Below are 21098 nucleotides of genomic sequence, written 5' to 3' on the forward strand. Positions count from 1 at the left end.
TCACAAAATTGTTAAACTAATGCGTGGCAACAATCTGGGAAATTTTGGAAATTCTGAGTATTATAGACGACAAGAAAAAAAACGAAACAAGAGCTTTATTGAGCTGCCGTATTTGCGTATATTTCTCATAAAATGCGGGCAACAAAACTGCAAGATAACAATATTTGGTAAACATAGGTTACTCACAGTATGCCAAGAAATAGATTGAGATTCACAGCGACAATATTTATTTTGTAGGACCTCGTCAAAATCCCATTTTCGCGCAATTCGCAAAAAGTGGTTCTGCTGAGTGGATACTTCCGCATCTCTTTTTGCTAAGGCAACTTTTTTTGCACGACTAAGAATGGTATCGTATCTCTGGGGACACGAAACGCGAAATATATTGTCACAGGGTCGTGACGTCGAACAAGACAGCTGTCATCGTGTTCAAGATGAAACCCTTTATTTGGCCGAACTTGTGGCCGAGAAATGAAAACTCAAGCTACAGCAATACGCGCTGTACAATGATAGCGGCGAACAGAGCGCCGACCGTCGATAAGCTGACAAGCGGTGAAGCGTGCCGGCATTTATACATGCACCGTCGAATATTCCAGCGTTATCACTGGCTGTCGCGCAAGCTCTAGAATAAGCACGAGTGTTCGCGTCTTGCGCGCAATCTTAACAAAACGGTCTACAATAATCGCGAACCTTCTCGAACAATGAGGCGGGGTTCACGCTGAGCGTTGCTGACAGTCTTTGTGGGCGGAAACCAAATGCAGCAAAAGTGATAATGAGAAACGCACGTGGCAATATATTTTTCTGCGAAATAAAGGTGGTACGCGGACATGCACCGACGTTCTTATCTCAGCACACCTTCCTGATTATTGAATACAACACTTGTCAGAAATATTTGTCCATGTTCCACCTAAAAAAAATGGAAGCAATGCCTCTTTGCCTTGTTAGGGCATTTAGCTGATGCCTATTATACTTCAGTAAAAGCTTTGCATCCTTCCCTGTAGGCAGCTCAAGGGTCCTGCCATTGCGGGCTCTTTGCCGCTTATTTCACATGGCCAAACTACACCCGACACCTCTCCTGTTGGCAGCGTATGGAAGGTCGCTGTCACATGAACTTCTCTAAAAGGCACGAAATAATTGAGGATCACCGGATTGGCGCTCGTAATTACTTAAAATATTTTTTTCAAATGGTATTATTTTTCAGGTACAATAAAATTTAAATGGCTTTCGGTGCTACTAGGCAAAGTTGCACCTATGTGTGCGCGTATGTAGTATCTATGTAATATGAAGGATTACTCATGAGAAGTCTTTATAACGGCTTCGAGAACTTCTTCAAATCGTTTATTACGTTCAATGTTCCATTTTAAGTAATCGAAGCAAACATGACGATCAAACTTTCATTTGCCGTCTCTCTAAGCGTCCGTCAAGCATAGAAACCCCTGTCTTTACCTTCATTGGGAGTCGCTGATTGAAGGAAGCAGAGGAAGCTAGCCCTCAGTCATCGCTCCATCGACAATCGCTACACCCGTGAAAAAGTTTTTCAGTTCATTCCGTTTATTTCTTTCTTTAAAGGCTTTCGCCAATACAGAGGCTTCCGGGCACGTTGGTCACGCAACATGAAAGGCAACATATTTGCATTGGCACCATTGGAAATCATAGAAAACGCAACAATGCCGGAGATATTCCTGTGTTATCTATCACTCCTTAGGAACGTCCTTAAGGGTGCTTTTTCGCCGTATCAGTAGTAGAAAACGTTTCAAGAACATTTTATCCTAGTGCATGTAGGCAGTTCAAAAGCCGTCTTGATGTACAGCCTGAATTAGTTTTAAAGTAGCCCAAGAACGTTGCATAGGGCAAGTCATCCACGGTCATCCTCGCAGTTTAAAGGTAGCATCATCATTTGGAATTAGGCATCCAGTAGTCCAAAGAGGCTTCAAAAGACAGACGTTCCCGTCCGCGCATGTCAAAGGTCGCGTTTAAATCGAAGGGCGCCAAGAATCTTCCAAGTAGAGGCAGCATGCCTTCATTCTTCTTCGCAACATCATGACTGTGTAATGCATTCCCATGGTATGTGGAAAGGTTCTACATTGGCGAAACTGGGCGGTCTGTCAATGACCGTTTGGGTTAACACGCACAAAACTTGCAAAAGCTAGGTGACAACTACGCACATATAGTTGCGCATGTCAGTAAGTGCACAAGATGTGTGGCCTGGTTTGAAGGAACGACGATTCTATGTGCGAGTGAAGACAAAATGGCGCGTATCAGTTTAGAAGCCTATCGTATTAAGGACATTTCAGAACACATGCAGTAGCACCCCATCGCTCGACCCTTTGATTCTTAATTTTGTCTTCTGGATGCGGACGCCAGGTCTTAGATAACATTTTGTTGTGGTTATACCTTAGTTGGCTGTTTACGTGGTTGGCGCTGTGTACGTTGTTGCACTTTGTTATCATTCCTTCTTTTATTTTTCCATGCTTGGCTCTGGCTTATAAAAGGTGTTTCATTCTTCCAATAAATCCAGTTCTTAGTCAGCACTGATGTGCCCGTGTCGTCTCTATTGTGGGTATGTGTTCGTGCTCTTGCCCCCTCGCTCTACAATGAACCAACTCGCCCTAAGAGAAGTATCGCTGGCACTTTCACACTTAGGAAAAAACTGAGAGTGCATGTCATAGCGATGCGGCGAGCACTGCAGTCGCGCGCCGGCAGCAGCTCGCGCAGGCGCAGTTCAAAGGCGTCGTCTACTACGCCGGCGCGCGCTGGCTGCGTTGTCGGGAAGCGCGTTACTGTCAGGGCATACACAGTAAACAAATATTCGTGAATGCTCTCAGTACCCTGGCTTTTCGAAGAACAAACAAAACATGCTTTCAAAGAAGTTTGTAGAACCCAACATTTGCCATTGAAGGCGCAGAAGTTGGCGTTGCACAAGGTTTAGCAAGGATCATCGGCTGAGTTCCCGCAATAACGATCAAATCCGTGCACTACCACTGAGAGTGACACGCGTCCAAAAAATTCCTAAGCGCACGCCGCCGCAGCAGATGGCACGGTTGAAGACTTCCTTCTCGAACGCCGCCCCGCCACTGTGGTCTAGTGGTTGTGGCGCTCGACTGCTCACCCGAAGGTCGGGGTATGAAATCCCGGCCGCGGCGGCTGCATTTTCGATAGAGGCTAAAATGTGTGGGGCCCGCATGCTTAGATTTAGATGCACGTTAAAGAACCCCAGATGGTCGAAATTTCCGGAGCCCTCCAATATGGCGTCCCTCCTAACTATATGGTGGATTTGGGGCGTTAAACCCCAGATATTATTATTCTCGAGCATCTGCGCATGCGCCAGCTGCTGCTGCCGCCGCCCGACTCCGGCGCTCGCCGCATGGCGATGTGATGCGCTGCGAGCTTTCCCCTAAGTGAAGCACACCATGTAGTACGTCGTGACTACCCCACTTGGGCTATCTTGATATTGACCTGGTGGGCCGTTATGTCGCGGAAGCCCGGCGATTAGAAAGTGTAATAATTGACCTTTCATGCCAGAAGATAATTGCGATGAGGTTGCAAATTCATTTTCTGTGAAGAACAAGTGCTCAAGGCTTACATGTGATGACGACAGTAACCTGAAGATGGTTTCTAAGAAACGTCTGGTGACTAATGTGGAAGGACAATGAGATTTCACGAGATACACGACATGCATAAGAAATATTTAGAAGGAGATTAGATTATTAGGTTATGTGCAAACATACACGATGTTTTAAGAGTTGAATACAAAAGGTGAAATTACCAGCTTTTCTCGTAATGTTCACGTGTAAGATAATAATTGTAGTCTCTAGAAATAACAGTTTTATCTGCGATAAATTACTCAGTAAATAATTTTTATGAGGAGAGAACTGCAAGAAGATATGCACGCTTGTAAACGATGGGACCACCATCTTTGGCGGCTGCTTTCGAAGTAATTTGATAATTTCCCTACACAGCGAACGCGTTCACACGGAAAACGATGGCCTACAGACTCTATACATAGTCTATTTACACCTACTGCACGAGCAATACGTTGAATTACGCGGCCACTTCAGTCTGAGTGCGTCATTTCAGACTTGCTCTCTGAACACAGCTGTCGCGTAGTTGGTGTTTGGCATGAGCTCACAGGTAACGGCGTCAATATGCGCAATTCATCCGCACTCTTTCTATTGCTTTTACAGCGAAAGCTGTTATGAGATCACAACAAGGGCCGTTTTCGTCGCCGTAGTGTTCCGCCGCTGCCGCCGGTGTCTATCACCACTATCGCTCGAAATAAGAAAAAAAACGAAATAAGAAAAAAATTCATGGATGGAACGAGGTTCGAACCTGGTCCCTCTGCGTGGGAGCCCAGTATTCTACCTCAGAGCCATGACGGTGCTTAAAAACTGCTTTGCAAAAAGACCCTATACAGGCTTCATGTCGGGAAGGAACCACATTAACATATGTAATGTAGCGTGGTAGAAGAAAGGGAAAATAGAAAACCACCCGTTTGTAGCACGAAACCACAAGAAAATTCATACGGCCGTATGGATTTCCTTGTGGTTTCGTGCTACAAACGGGTGGTTGTCTATTTTCCCTTTCTTAACCCTTCCGCCACCTTGCGGGATTCCACAGAACTGATTTGTAGCGTGGTAGAAGATTTAAAAAAACGCCAGGTCTTCGCGGAAAGCGCAGCACAGTCACAGCGAAAGCTAATAGAGCGGAATTTCTAGATCCCGTTATAAACTCTCTTGTGGCTACTAATACAAGTACACTAGCAACGTACTCACTACACCACAAATCATAATTTTTAGGAAGTTGGGAAGCACCCACCACGACATTACTCGTCATTCTGCGGAGATGCGAGGTACCATCTGTAAGGCATTACGTGCAGTTTCGTGATGCAACGGCTGATGACAATGAAGAATTATTACTCAGCCTTTTGTAATGGGTTGGAGGCTTTCAATGACCCACTAGTTACGTAATACGCATTGTGTGACGCCCGGTCGATATTTCACTCTCCAACCACGCTTTATAACATACTGTAACGCGGCGCTGGAAGAGCGCGAAAGAAGAACGAAGAAGAAGAACGGGCGCGAGGGATTTGGTGCTCGGCATCATCGGATCGTCCCTTGTCTTTTGCCTGCCGCTTCATTGACCTCATTGTAAATAAACCCATATCATCCGTAACAGTTTTGGTGGACTGGTGCGGGGTAACCGACGCCCTGGACAACACTGTCGCAGACGACCTTCGAAGAAGCCGACGCCTAGCTGGACTACCTCCGGAACACACCGACATGACCGACGCCCGCGAAGGCACGTCGGCCGGCAACGCCCACGCACCAACCGGTGTCACGGAGCAAGGCAGCCACCGACCGAGACAACCCAGCTACTGGGCACCTGAGCCACGCATATTCTCAGGTAGGACCGATGAAGACGTGGACGATTGGTTAAAGCACTACGAAAGAGTGAGCCGCTATCACGAATGGAGTACGTCAGCGAAGCTCGTGAACATGGCATTCTTTCTCGCCGGGACCGCCCTGCTTTGGTTTGAGAACCATGAACACGTGCTGACCACTTGGCCGACTTTTGTTGAGGAACTGAAGGCCTGCTTTGGGGACACAAGTTCCAAGAAAAAGAAGGCTGAACAGACACTCGCACGTAGAGCACAACTGCCCGGCGAAACGTGTACGACGTACATTGAGGAAGTACTGAAGCTTTGTGGCATTGTGAACACGAACATGTCCGACGACGACAAGGTCGGACATCTGTTAAAGGGCATCGCTGAAGATGTTTATAGCTTTTTAATTACACGGGAAAACCTGCACACACCTTCCGAGTTTAGGCAGCAATGTCGGGCATTCGAGGCGCTGAAGACCCGACGAATTTTGCCGAAGTTCGGGCGCTTGGACAACGTCCCTACGGTTGCAAGTATGGACGTCGCCGCCTGCGAAGACCTCCCTCTGATCGTGCGTCGAGTAGTTCAAGAAGAGCTAGCACGGCTTCAGGAAGCAGCGGCTGGCTATCAATGGCTATCAATGCGCATTCGACGAGTTTCCCGAACCACCATCCTTCTGGAAGCGAGAGCGTCGCATCGAGTATCGACCACAATCTGAAGAGGCGCACTCCAGCACGAGCTTCCGATCGCTCCCGACAAGTCACGGTCGCCGCCGGACGTCACCACCCCGTCGTGCTGCTGCGGAATATTCCCCGACACCACAACGTCCTCCTGCAGACTACTACGAGACGTCACGACGTGCGCCTGCGGAATACCACCCAACTCCGCGAGCCTCTGCTACTACCAATTTGAACCGTGACGTGCCAATATGCTACACGTGCGGCCTCCGAGGGCATATCTCACGCTTCTGTCGCCGCCAGCCGCGAGCGCCACGTTTCTCGGCATACCCGGCTCGTGTACACGAAACCTCGACATCTCCATCTATCGTTAGCCCTCTACGACAGCAGTGGCCTAACAGATTGCGTGACGAGTCCCCAGCATCCGAGCGAAGCCTTACGCCGCCTTCGAGACGACCACGCCGTTCGCCGTCCCCGCGTCGTCGGTCGCCTTCTCCTCCCCAGCTGGGAAACTAGCTGGTGCGACCGATGGAGGTGCGGTCGCGGGACGGTCCGATTCGCCAATTCCTCCTTCTGTTGTGATGTTGAAGAACAAAGTGCGTGTCTGTATAGACGGTGTAAACACTGTAGCTCTTGTAGATACTGGTGCGACTATTTCGGTGATGAGCCTTCATTTTAAAAATCACTTTTTAGGACATAAGGTTATGTTTGTGTGGGATCGCAATGAAACTTTTCGTGGAGTTGGAGGAGAAATGTTGCGCCCCGTTGGTGTTTGTTCGGCTTTAGTAACGATTGGAGGACAAAGTTTTAGAGCAGAATTCATTGTATTGGCGCAAGCTACTCATAGTGTTATCTTAGGGATAGACCTCCTGCGAGAATGTGGCGCTACACTTGACTGTGGGACTGGGGAAATTATTCTCCAAAGCACGTTGCCAACTGCCGTAATTGACGATTTTCGGGCTCAACCCGCCGACGTTCTTTCGTTGTCAGAAGATGCGTTGATCCCTGGTCATTCAGCCATGTTTATTCCCGTGTGCTCTTCTCGTGTCCTGTTGGGATCCTGCAGCGGCCTAGTGGAACCAGATCATACCAACGCCCTTAAGAAGAATGTGCTGGTCCCTCGGTCGTTTATTCAAGTTATCGACGGACGTGCTCTCTTGTGGACAGTCAACGCTTCTGCAGAGTCTGTCTGTCTGCCAGCCGGATTCAAATTGGGAACGTTTGAGGAGATGACCACAATTAACGTCCGGACGGTTGAAGGGTCTCGAGACATCCGTCCACCAACTCCTGACTACTCAGCCGACTTGCGGCGCATGATAAACAAGTCGCTGTCTTCTACTGAGCTGGATGTTCTCCAAGAGGTACTCGCCAGGTACGCGCCAGTCTTTGATTTTGCGCAAAGCGATCATTGTTTCACGCTGCCAAACTCCCGTATGCACCACCGTATCAACACGGGAGATGCTACACCGATACGCCAGAAGCCTTACCGCGTATCCCCTTCGGAAAGGAAAGTGATCGCCGAACAGGTCAACGACATGCTGCAGAAGGGCGTTATTCAGGAGTCATGCAGCCCCTGTGCAGCTCCGGTTATACTCGTCAAAAAGAAAGACGACTCATGGAGATTTTGTGTCGACTACCGCCGCCTTAACGCCGTCACGAAGAAAGACGTGTATCCTTTACCACGCATCGACGATGCTGTTGATTGCCTGCACTCCGCCTCGTACTTTTCATCCGTCGACCTCAGGTCTGGGTACTGGCAGATACCAATGCATCCGTCTGACAGAGAAAAGACTGCTTTCGTTACGCCCGACGGCTTATTTGAGTTTAACGTTATGCCGTTTGGCTTACGTAACGCTCCGGCAACCTTCGAGCGATTCATGGACTCCATACTTCGCGGTCTCAAATGGGAGATTTGTACGTGTTATCTCGATGACGTGATTATTTTCGGCAGGACTTTCCACGAGCATAACCAGCGGCTCAGCGTTGTTCTCAGTTGTATCAAACAAGCTGGTCTTATTTTAAACTCCAAGAAGTGCCACTTCGGTGAGCGCCAAGCCGTTGTTCTTGGATATCTAGTCGACCAGGACGGCATACGACCAGATCCCAACAAGATCACTGCAGTCCGCAACTTCAAGCCACCAAAGACGGTGAAGGACCTTCGTAGTTTCCTGGGCCTTTGTTCTTATTTTCGCCGGTTTATTAAAAACTTCGCCCAGCTAGCTCATCCACTGACAGACTTGCTTCGAAAGGACACCCCCTACCGGTGGACCGCTGAGCATGAGGCTGCTTTCGAACAGTTGAAGTTTTTGCTCACTTCTGGGCCCCTTCTGCATCATTTCGACCCGGAGGCACTCACAGAACTGCATACCGATGCAAGTAGAGTGGGCGTTGGTGCCGTCCTCGTCCAGTTTCATGACGGACGCCAACACGTCGTTGCGTATGCAAGTCGTGCTCTGACAAAGGCTGAAAGCAATTATACTGTAACAGAACTGGAGTGCCTCGCAGTTGTTTTCGCCATACACAAGTTCAGAGCTTATTTGTACGGCCGACATTTCAAGATCGTAACCGACCATCATTCCCTATGTTGGCTTGTCGGATTACGTGACCCAGCGGGCCGGTTGGCTCCTTGGTCTTTGCGGCTTCAGGAATATAACTTTTCTGTTGCCTACAAGAGTGGGCGATGCCACGCCGACGCCGATTGCTTATCTCGTCTACCGTCTCCAACTACAAGCACCGATGACGACGATTTCGACAATTACCTTGCGACGGTCTCCTTGGACTTTCCGAGTATGGACATCTTCAGTCAGGAGCAGCTGCGCGACCCATCACTGAGACCAATTATTGATGCCACCAACAGATCTCGACACTCAACGCAATTTGTGATTCGTGACGGTGTTTTGTACCGCAAGAATTACTCAAGTAATGGTGCCCCACTGCTTCTAGTCGTCCCAGAACGCTTGCGCCTTGCGGTGTTCCGAGCAATGCACGACGACATTACGTCTGGGCACCTTGGCTTTGCTCGGACGCTTCATCGCATCCGACAGCGGTTCTACTGGCCTCGACTGTGGAAGACGACGAAGCACTACGTCGCCAGTTGTGATGTATGCCAACGCCACAAGCAACCGACTGCTCTTCCTGCAGGTACACTGCAACAAGTTACGCCACCGACTTCGCCTTTCGAAAAAGTCGGCATAGATTTGCTCGGCCCTTTCCCGAAGTCTTCCACCGGACGCCGCTGGATTATCGTCTGCGTGGATTATCTAACACGTTACACTGAGACGATGGCACTTGCTTCAGCCACCTCATCTGATGTGTCCTGGTTCCTACTGCATTCGATTATCCTGCGTCACGGAGCTCCCCGTGTGGTAATAAGTGATCGTGGCCGGCAGTTCACCGCTGACGTTGTCGAAGAACTACTACGGCTCTGTGGGTGCCAGTATCGGCATTCCACGCCTTACCACCCGCAAACCAACGGGCTAACTGAGCGTACCAATCGTACCATCATAAACATGCTTTCAATGTATGTCTCCGCGGATCATAAGAACTGGGATGCCGTACTACCTTTCATAACGTATGCCTTTAACACCGCCAAACACGAAGTAACAGGTTATACACCTTTCTTTCTGCTCTACGCTCGCCATCCTCAAAGTTTCCTCGACACCGTGCTTCCTTTCTCGACCAACCAAAACGCAAGTGTCGCGCAGACATTGTGTCGCGCTGAAGAAGCACGTCGACTGGCCCGGCTCAGAACTCTCTCGTCCCATTCCCGTGCTAAGGCCCGTTACGACGCAAGACATTTGCCAGTCACCTTTGCAACAGGTGATCTCGTATGGTTGTGGACACCACTAAGAAAGCAGGGACTTTGCCAAAAGCTTCTTTCTAAGTACACCGGTCCATTCGTCGTCGTTAAAGGTTTGAGCGACGTCACCTACGTCATCGCAAAAGTGACAGCTGGCAACCGCCGTTCACGCAAGACGCAACTTGTCCATGTTGCACGACTGAAGCCCTGCACTCAGCGAGCCCTCTGACTTGCTCGGTGAGCTTCGTCTGGCCCCGAGGAAAATGTAACGCGGCGCTGGAAGAGCGCGAAAGAAGAACGAAGAAGAAGAACGGGCGCGAGGGATTTGGTGCTCGGCATCATCGGATCGTCCCTTGCCTTTTGCCTGCCGCTTCATTGACCTCATTGTAAATAAACCCATATCATCCGTAACAATACGCTAACATTAAAAAGAGATAGAGAGAGAGAGAATTAGTTTCACTGAAACGCTCAGGAATTTCATCATGGGAGCCTTATGGGCTTCTTTGGCAACCAATAGAAGTGTACCTGCGAGGAACCCACTAGGGGTTTCTCGCAATCAGCATAATTTTTGTGAAGTAGGGAGGCACCCACTATGCAATTTTTCGTCATTCTGCGGAGAACAGTGGTACCTTCTAAACACCTGTAAGACATTAAGTGCACTTTATTGATGCTGTGGCTTATGACCACGAAGAATTATGGCCGAGCCCTTTGTAATGGGTTGGCAGCATTCAACAACCCACTCGCTGCGTACTCTGGTAAAAACGAGAATTCACGTCTAACTTTAAAAATACTGTTGCCCCAACCAATAACCCTAGCATCACATCCACGGTGGGCAGAACATAACGTTCTCTAAGTATATTTCTGTTTAGGTGCGTTAAATCCACACAACTTCGTATTGCTCATGATGGTGTCCACACAGGAGCCATTACAGCGCACCACTCTGAAGGCCCCTCTACTTTCCTTATTAAACCCTGTCTTTCCATGTCGTCCAACTCGTGCTTTACAGCATCTCTCATGGGAAGAGGAACGCGGCGCGCCACGTGAACTGCATAGGGTGCAGAGTTCGGCTTCAAGCGGATCGTATACTCTCCCGATAGCGTTCATAATAACTGGAACAGCTGAGGGTACCGATGCTGCCAAGAGCTTGAAGACGTTACGCCGTCAACACATTTAACGACCCCTAGCCGTTCTGAGGCCTCTATACCAAGAAGAACGGATCGCAACGAAGCAACGACAATTACTATCTGCCTGATAGCTGCCTGCTTCCAACTAATAACGCCAGTGAATTTTCACAAATCCTTTAGCGGATTACCGCTTGGTCCCGTGAGAACTTTGCCCGTTCGCTTTAACTTTCGTTGGATCCCAGGGAGTGTTGCAGGAACCACTGATACCTCAGCGCCCGTGTCAACGTTTGCGGAAACGCGTTCCGTTGATACAAACTTCAATAAACATGGCACTCGCGGCAGAATTATGAACAGTCCCGAGAAAGTACAATGCATTGTCTTTCTGAAGTGAAGACAGTCCTAACTTGCTGGTTGCGAAGCCCTTCTTGCGGCAGACCGCGCTGAAGTGTCCCTTCACGTTGCAGTGGTAACACTTGGATGGCTTCGCCGGGACAACGCCTCCTCTAGAAAGATGCCTGCGGGGTCGCTGCCTATCCCATTGTAGCCGTCCTGCCTTGAGTTGTGGTCGCTTGTCGAGAGATGACGCCACGATCTCCCCTATTCTTTTCAATGGGGCTGGCGTTGTGTGACGTCGAAGGGGGTAATGTGCGGATGCGCAGATGTGTTCCAAGCGGCCACCGCAAGGATCGCCAGCTACTGCCATCATTAGAAACGGTGAAGGAGGGAAATGGTAGGGCAGGAGGTTTTAGGGGCGAAGCTCCTTAAGGCGGCATCCGTTCGTCCCTCGTAGTCGTCGTGGTCGTAGTAGTGAGTAACAAGTCTTACGCTTTGACCTCCAAGGTGGTGCCGGTGGGAGATTTCTCCTGTGCGTTTTTGAACAATAAAAAATTCGCAGCGTGCGCGTTAACTAAAAGCCGAATTCTTCTGTCTCTCATTCCCCATTAGCAGCCATTGGCATGTTCCAGTAGGAAACGTTAGTAGAAGTAGAAGTGTAAGTGTTAGCTAAAAGCCGACTTCTTCTGTCTCTCATTGCCATTAGCAGCCATTGTTTACCTCCAAGGTAGTGCCTGGTGAGATTTCTCCTGTGCGTGATTAAACAATAAAAATTTTGTTCAAAACACCGTTGATTGATGAAATAAACCAACGAAAGACGCCAGATGTTTTGTAAAAGCAGAATGAAAGAACGCCAGATGTTTTTCTTAAAGTGTAGTAGTAGTAGTTGCATGTAGCCACCTCGCCCGATCGTCAACGGGCGAGGTGGACCGGCAACGGCGCGAGGACCCTGCCGTACGAGAGTTAAATCACACTAAAAGACATACTTTGCGGGCGATACACTCTAGTGAGCTTTCAACTTTTCGTCTTAATGTACATGATAAAGAAATTATTTCTCCGAAAAACGCAAGGCACACCTTGAGCAATATGTTTGGTTTTGGGACGCTAAATGGAACCATGAGGCGATGCGAAGCCGGAGCACTTGCACGATCGCGTTCCGTTGGCTTTCGTTGGGCATGCTACCGACCTCGCGTCGTGGAACGCGCGTCCTGTCTTCCCTCTAGCCTTGCCTTTAATTCGCACAGGGCGAGCGGGGAATGCGGTCGCTCTTGGCGCTCTTTCGCTCGGGAGCGGACTTCTTCCTTGCATTTCACCGATCACAAGTGATAATGAAGGGACCACGTAAAGCAACAGTACAATAAAAGTTTTATGTTTAATATATACACGATGTTTCACACTCTTTATATTATGTACTGGGCGCATTTCACGGAAGAGTTTCACGGTTTACAGATGATTCCCTCCGTAGCTTCGCCCCACTCATCATCATTCACCCCGTGGATGTGCTGTGATTTTTTTGGCTCACGCGGCAGGCATCTTTCTAGAGGAGGCGTTGGCCGGGAAGACCGGCCCGGAATGCGACGCTTGTCCGCAGAAAGGACACGGCTGACCTTCAGATGACGATCTCCCGATGTGATGCGTTTGATGCTCCTTTAGAAGAGGGTGCGAAGACGCGCTCATCTTTTCGACAGCGCCTGTTTCCATTGTAGTAAGGGAAGAACTGGCGTTGTTTCGCAACTGCTGCTGTTGCTTATGTACTGGTTCCTTGAGACGGGCCTTGGCGACGGCACTTGCTTGCGCGAGGTCGGCGTCTACTTGCAGTGTTTCGGAGAGCTTCGCGTCCCTGAGGCCAACGACAAAGCGGTCGCGAATCATTCTCTCCTTGATGCTACCGAAGTCGCACCTGTCTGCAAGCGTGCGCAGAGCTTTAACAAAGCTGTCGACGGACTCACCGGGATCGTGGTTTTGCGGTGCAAGCAAGCGCTTTCGTAGACGATGTTGCGAGCAGCCAAGAAGTGCTTGTCAAACTTGCCTTTGACGACCTCGTATTTCTTGGCGTCATCTTCCGACAAATTAAAGGCTTCGAATATCGTCCTCGCTTGTCTTCCCATTGTGTAAAGCAGAGTCCTGACTTGAGCTTCCTCGCTGCGCTCGTTCAATCCCGAAGCAGACTGGTATTAGTCAAAAACTTGTATTATTAGGCCATTCGGACGTTGTTTTGAAGTTTGATGGCTGCTGGATGGCGAACGCTTCCGAGCAAGTCGCTGTTCAGTCGTCGCCAGGCATGTTGGGGCCGTCGTTCTCTGTGCATAGAGACTCTCAGAGACGAAAAAATACTGCATGATGCTACTTTCTGGACGTCAGCCGGAAACTTCTGACACCATGTCGCGTTCCTGCCACCCTCTCGAGGCAGACGCGCTGAAGAAAGAAGACAACATTCAAGCGTTCAAGCCCTAAAACAAAAAGCCCCCAGTTTATTGTATGTCCTGTTCTTGTAGCATCAGTCGACGAAGAAGTCACCGGCGAGTTCAGAAGCCGCAGCCGTCCCGGAACGCGGGCGTCGCTTGGTCGTACGGCGGAGCATGTCGATGCGTTCCGACACGTGTTCCTCGAAGCACTGGTCGCGTTCAGTGCAACGCCACAGCACCATAGGCGGGCTTAAAACGGCCGACGTAACCTGCACAGATGTTCATTTCTTCCCGGCGTGGTTGAGGCGCCCATTGAGAAGCGACGGGTGGCCACAGACGCAGAACACAATGCGAACAGAGCCCGATTGCACTGTCGTGTTTCACTCTTGGAGGCGAAGCTCAAGCATCCTAAATTTTTTTTTTATTTTTGAGTTGTTTTTATAGATCAAAAGTGCTGGTAGGTGCAATTAGTACGAGTTGCTACGTCCCCAACAAACATGAGAGACCACCTAAGCAATAAGGTTGGTACTGTGTATAAACACATAATGAAAAAACACTTATTGCCTTAGTATAACCGAGAGAGTAAGCTGCCACATATTACCTAACTGCAACAACTTCAAAATTTTAAATAAGCCCACTGAAGATAGACTTACCAAGCATCAATGCAAGAAAATGTTCCTACTCACCTAAAACACTCGAAGCCAGGGACATAGCAAAATTGCATATATCAATAACATGGCAGTCTAAATGGCTCTCTTTTCTGTTTCTGCCAATGATTGCAATTGTGGAACATTGCTATACCCAACCCGAATGTCTTTTTGAACTGTAGTTTCAACAAAGGCACCAAGAATATACTGCTTTATAAGGTCCTTGAACGAGAGCCCTACGCACATTTCACATATTCAGAAGCCAAGAAAGCGATCACTGCCTTTGTTCGATGCACAATATTTACTGCGTGAATAAGAACAAAGAAGTACGCAAGTATTGAGCAACATCAAGCAACATTAACACGCATATAGAAAGCAACAAGTATGGTGAAATAGAGCGCGTGCTACCAAAAATCTGCGGCGTTTTATAGAATATGCAAATGCAGCAGAAGCACCGATCGTGCGTATTGTCTTTCGCTAAAATTGAAGCCTTGCGCACCCAGTCATTTGCCTTCTGATGTGACAGTGTACACTCCCACTGCCAACCTCCGCTCGCGCTGCAAGACAGCACTTCTCAGCATGTACCTGACGGCACAACACTGGGCCGTACAACGAGCCAAGCCAGCCGCTTCGAGTTAAAGGGCCCCTCACCAGGTTTGACAATTTTGAGCTGACGAGCGCAATGCATGCACTGGGCGTTCACGATTATGTCTGCCAAAATTTGCAACGCTACGCGCCGCGTAAATGGGTCAAATTTCAAGCTGAACGCTGCTTTCCCTTCTTCTCGCGTCCGCGCGCCCAGAGAATGAGGGGATGACGTACATGAGAAAACGGCCGTACGTAGATGGTAGTGCTGTGACGTCGCTCCTCTACGTAGACGAATGTGCTCTGACGTCGCCAACAGTAGCACGTGACACTGCGATAATTATTTGACACGACGTGTAGTTTGTGTAATTTGTTGCTTGAATGGACGAATAAAACTTGAGAGCAATAATAGAACACACAAACGAAATGTGTGCGTTTTCTTTTTTTAATTTTTACTGCGAATCGCAGCGAGATTCGAGACTAATCTACCTCCGTTTCGCACGCGTTCGTGTTCTCGCACTTTGCGCATCGTGCAGACGCCACCCGTTCCAAAGAAACTAATTTTCTACCGCGTTCCAGCGCTCATTAGGCTAATTTATCCTCCCGCGTCTGACCAGATGTTCATGCGGCACACTGCTAGTGTCGCGTCCGTACAAATGTGGCAGCTTTCGTGCTCAGTAATAGGTTAAAAGCCAAGTGATCGGCGAGGGCGCATTCGGCATAACTTGCAGAGATGAAGCGCAAAGAACGCCGCCACAACACCGCTCGCGTCTCGGGGGCTCGGGCTGGCTCGGGCACGTCATGCGCTCGTGACAATTTGTGCGCATGACGTGTTCATGCGTATGCGATATGTGATCCTTCTGCTCGCGTGCCGAAGAGGGCAGGGAAGGGATTTGGCTTGCAAAGGCTACACGGAGCGAGCGGCAAGGGTTTGCAGCTCGCCTCCTCGCATTATGGTTTCGCTCCGCTACAAATTATTTGTTTTCTCAGCTTCTAACCGACCGATTCGAAAAATTCTTTTGGCAAAATGCTCTTTATTGGGCTCGCAACAACTTGCAATGTCTAACTAAAATTCGTTAGGTCACCTGGTGAGGGGCCCTTTAAGGTAGCGTATCGCGTCCGCGGCGTGCGCCCAGGCCCACTGGAAGAGGCGGGACTCGAGTGCTATTGATTCGAGAATAAAACTAACGCTCTTTCTTCTGAAGTGATGAAGCTTAGATACTTCACAGATGTGTACATACAGTTCCCGTATTGCTTCGTGAAGTGGTATGAGCTTTCATAAAATCAGCTCCGATACTTGGTAATTGTTCTAAGAAGGAAAGTTTGCCTACAAGTTCCAAAATCTGCCGTTTGTAATAGGTAAAAGGAAGAATATGCGAAGACTGTAATAATTTCGTGGTTTGTGTGGCACATTGCATTATATTTTGTTCTCGGCGTTCTGGAGGTTTCGGCTTAACAAAAATATTTATATATTCCAAATCTAAGGTTTTTTACTAGTATTACTAAAATTCTATGTACTACTTCTTACACGACAAACGCAAAGCATGCTTTTTTGTCTAATTATCTCGTGTTGAATAAAGAAATTAAAGTTCAGCTCCCACATTTCTTAAATGATAGGTAGCATGAGAGTATTTTCACTATGACCTCTTTTGATTTCAACATCATGTGCAGAAATAACGCAGGTAAACCACGTCAGGATACCGCATTTTCTCAACTATACTGCCATTACTGAAACAAGTAGGGTTGCTGAATTTCCTTAGAATTTATTGAAATACTTTAACATTAGAAAAATTGATGTTTACAAAGTGACAGAGAAATGGATAACTGCTTTGTTTAACGTATACCAAGGCGTCACAACCTTTCCCACCGCCATAACACAAATGGCACACTGCGCCATTTTCTTTGCAGCTACCGCCATTCGAGGCAGCTGACGTGCCCCACGCTGAACGCATTGAGCTGCGCCAAGACGAAGGCTAAACACAGATTATGACGTTTGTTTTTAGAGCGCACCTGTTATGCTTTCGTTCCTTCGTTGAGCGCCGTCCCCAGGCTTTGCCATAGAGGATCGAATTGAGCGCAGCAAAAGACCTCCTGGCTCAAGCACCTAGAACCCGGCGGCGCTCTCTTTTGCAAGGCTGGCTGTATTACCTTGAAAGTATCGGCACCGAAACAGAAAAAAAAAGAGACGTAAATATAAATTTAACATTATCAATAAAGAATAAAAACAAAAAGTAAATATGAAGTGTTGTGTGTGTGTGCAAGAAAAAAAAATGTTTTTGTAAGCGTAGTAGCTGTGTGCAAATTGTGGGCTTACCAGGCACGACAATACTGGCGTTTAAAGGGTGACGTACGGTGTGACGTAACGTCAGCCCTCCCGTTTCAGTAAATACGTATGTATTATCAAAACTAAGTGCACTTTATAGTGCAATCATGGGAATATCATATGTAACGTTCTTCATTGTACTCCTCCGGTGTCTACGAATGCTTCGATACAGCTTGCTGGATCATAGGAATACAAATGTAATGTTTATTTAACTGGTATAAAAGCGGAGCCAGCACTGAAACCACCGATGTTAATCTGATATGACGCTTGTATCATAGGAATACATATGTAGTGTTTATTGCTTTCTTGTAAAACTAGATAGTCAGAACCACAACCACAATCAACGTTGCACCGACATTGCGCCTGCATAGGCAGTTTTTTGCATACCCAGCAATTCCGGACATCGCTTTCAGTTCGCGGTTTTTGGCACCACGTGGCGTACGGACCTTAAAGATTCATAATTCCCGCTATGACTCCGACAGCGTAGCGGACACAGAGACAGACGACAATATCGGCTTTCACCACCGCGCGCGAACCGGCAATCGCCGACTGATAACCGCAATGCATGCGACGAGCGGGCGGCTGCTCAACTGTGATTCAGCACTAGTTTTGTTGCAAAGTGGCTCGGTCCTTCTTCAAGACGACGGAATCTGGAAAGGGCGTCCTGCCCTTCCTCTCATTTTTATTTCAATATTTTCCGAGTTTCTTCAATATTTTTCGTCCGATCGTACTGCCGTTGGCCTCCCCTGGTTCCTGTTAAAGTTGGCGAGCACGCCTTTTGTCGCTGCCATGTTTTGAATCATAGAAGCTAATTTTGAGAAATAATACCATCTTAAAATATGATGATGGTCGTGCGTTTCGGACTGTGCATACTCAGGCTTGACTTCCCTCATTTTCGTTGGCGTCAGTTTACAAACGCATTATATGCACAACTGGGTGAAAGCGCCAAGCCGTGAGTTACAATCGCTAACAGACTTCGCTTTTTCGTGTTCAATAAGCGACAGAACTAAGGCACAAATTTATTTGAATACTGATTATTATTCCGTAGCCTTCGTTGAAGTATTTTAATTAGGCACCATAGTTTCAACCGTGTTGCTTTCCTTTCTCAAACTCATAATAAAATACGCCCTAAATAACTTATGTTCCTAAGCACAGTACAAAATTTACAGCCCGCCCTCGCCTTTCTTCTCAGTGTTTCTGAAAATGAATTGAAATCGAATAAACTGACAAATTCCACCTCAATACCTGAATAGATATCTGCTAGTCTGCAGATTTGTGCGAAGTCACGGATTGAAACCAAGCTATTGCGGCCTGTTTAAAGCAGGAAAAAAAACGAAAACAAAAACGTGTTTCTTTACGTGACAACGAACGTTAACAGGCCCTTCACGATATCTATTGAAAACTTTTGTTACATTTTGAAAGTTTTCTGTTGCTTATGTAAACAAGGCAACTGCAAGAGTCTCGAAATGCATGTATTCTTGTTCTCTGTGATGAATGCTTGTTTACCGTGAAAAAAGTGCGTGTTCTTTGCAAGACATTGTTTCGATTACACCTAAAGTTGTAGATGCCATCTAGCTAAGATTTTAAGAATGATTTTTTTTTTGTAAATTAGTTAATTATAGGAAGAGTTGCAAGATGTTGAACTGTCCTGTTACCGCATTTCCAGAAGATCAGTACCACTGACAACTCAGGCACTCTGTGTCTTTGCCTCGGCAAGAGTCCGCAAGCGAAGTTAGTTTCTTTTTTTCCCGCTTTCTTGTGGACACTGTAGCCTCAGTACGTTGTAATATTCACGTGATGGGTCCCGCATGTTTTTATCGTTATTTTTCATTCCGGCAAAATTCTAGTGGCGTCACTGAGCGTCTCAGATTAGAGGGTTAACTGAAGTTGCGTGTCATAGTCAGTGACTCGATCACTGCGCTGCAGTCGGTGGCTCACGTTCGGAGAAAGGCCGGCTCCCTCAGAAAGGCATGGCCTTCTGTATCAAATTTTGGCCGCCCTTCTGCGAAGCGGCCCATGTTTTGTAGACACGATCACTACAGAATGATGTGTACTGCCCATTTATTTGTAGTGCGCACTGATCATAGTGAGGAAATCCGAAGTGCAGGGGAGGAATAAGGGCATAAGGCAGGCTAGCCGATGTTTTCGTAGGTGAGCCTACCTTAGTCAAAGGCGTCAATGACCAACTCTTTCAAACATATGACGCCTTTGACAAATATACCACCCATCGGAACATTAGCTAACCGGTATGAGGCCCCTATTATGGCGAAAGCCTTAGATGCCTAATGAAACGCGAAAAGTGACCGTCGGCGTCTTCGAGATTTGACAATATCTCTCGATACTTCGCGAAACCGGGGTTGGCGTTGAAGGATGCAAAAGAAAGTTACAAACGTGGGTTCAGAGTCACGTTATACTCAAGTGTGTGTGTGTGTGTGTGTGTGTGTGTGTGTGTGTGTGTGTGTGTGTGTGCAGTCGGCGTACCGAAAGTCCCATGACCTCAGTGTAACATGACGTCAGCATGACGTCACAGATCGCCAGAATTTGACACATCGTAGCGGCGACATCGAAGGGCATCGTCACTTGATTAAAGGCGGGCCGATCACGGGGGCTCTTCGAAACCATGTCAGGAGCAAAAAGCTTGTAATGCCCCCGATCGGGGAGGCTGTGCAAAAGCACGTTGAACTCAAAAAGCTTTTGAATGTTATGGTGGAGGGGAGGATCGGCACGTCGACGGAGAAGAAAAAGAACAAGAAAATGGCTTTTGCCTTCGAGTCGTCTTAGGCAATTGCATGAGGGACCCTCTGAGTTTTTCCTGTTCATACAACCTCTATAGCACACCTATTCGGTGCCTTCGACTACTGTGTCCCTCATTTTCACAAATTCAGTCATGCGATACTACCAATAAGCACTTCACAAAATTCAGAGGGCAGTACTAACATTTATTAGTCCAAAGTCGCCGACATGGGTCACTGGGGGGCAAAAAGATACGACCCGCTGAACATAACCACACAAGTTATGCTTCGTCGTTAACGCGGTAGTGTCACGCACTAAGCTTCGCCGAAATTAAGCTTGGGAATGTTCTATTGCAAGCATAAGTTAGTCCGTACGCAATGTGGAAAAGTTCACATGCGCATGCTATGCGCCTGTCATGACTTAAGAATGTGTATCTCAAGCCCTACACCAGCCCATCATCGGCGAATTTTGGTTTCATGAGTAGGTTACCCTTTTAATTATTGGTGTCGATGCACATGCTCTCGCGCAGGTTCTGAACACTGGTTGCTAATTTTGAGTTCTTCTAAGGACTCAAAACAGCCGAGCACGCTACACGGTTAAATTTGCAGATACAGGAACAAATATTTTGATTATCACTGCTCCTCCCCTTGTGCCTCTTCGGGGTAAGGTGATTCGACACATCGTGTTGTTTTCATTGTGGGCTCACTACAGGCAGGAGTATATAACTCCTTGAAAAAATACACACAGAGCCCCAATTTCATGCAGGAGCGTTTTACAGCACTTTGAAGGAAATGTATACATTTACGGCGTTATATATATATATATATATATATATATATATATATATATATATATATATATATATATATATATATATATATTAACCAACACGCTCGGTTTGCGACGAAGGTCATTGCGCTCGTTACAGCGGCTGCGTTTCCTTACGCGGCGTATTCTTCAGTTACGCCGGGCTGGTTGCTAAAGTAGATAAATGTTAGCCTTAGTTCACATAACATTCAAAATTGTTCCTATCGCATCATTGCTTCACCCTTGATGCGAAACTTCGGCTTTTTTCTCTTATGTATGCCAACAATA

Source organism: Rhipicephalus sanguineus, chromosome 2 (assembly GCF_013339695.2).
Source record: "Rhipicephalus sanguineus isolate Rsan-2018 chromosome 2, BIME_Rsan_1.4, whole genome shotgun sequence".
Taxonomy (NCBI): Eukaryota; Metazoa; Arthropoda; class Arachnida; order Ixodida; family Ixodidae; genus Rhipicephalus; species Rhipicephalus sanguineus.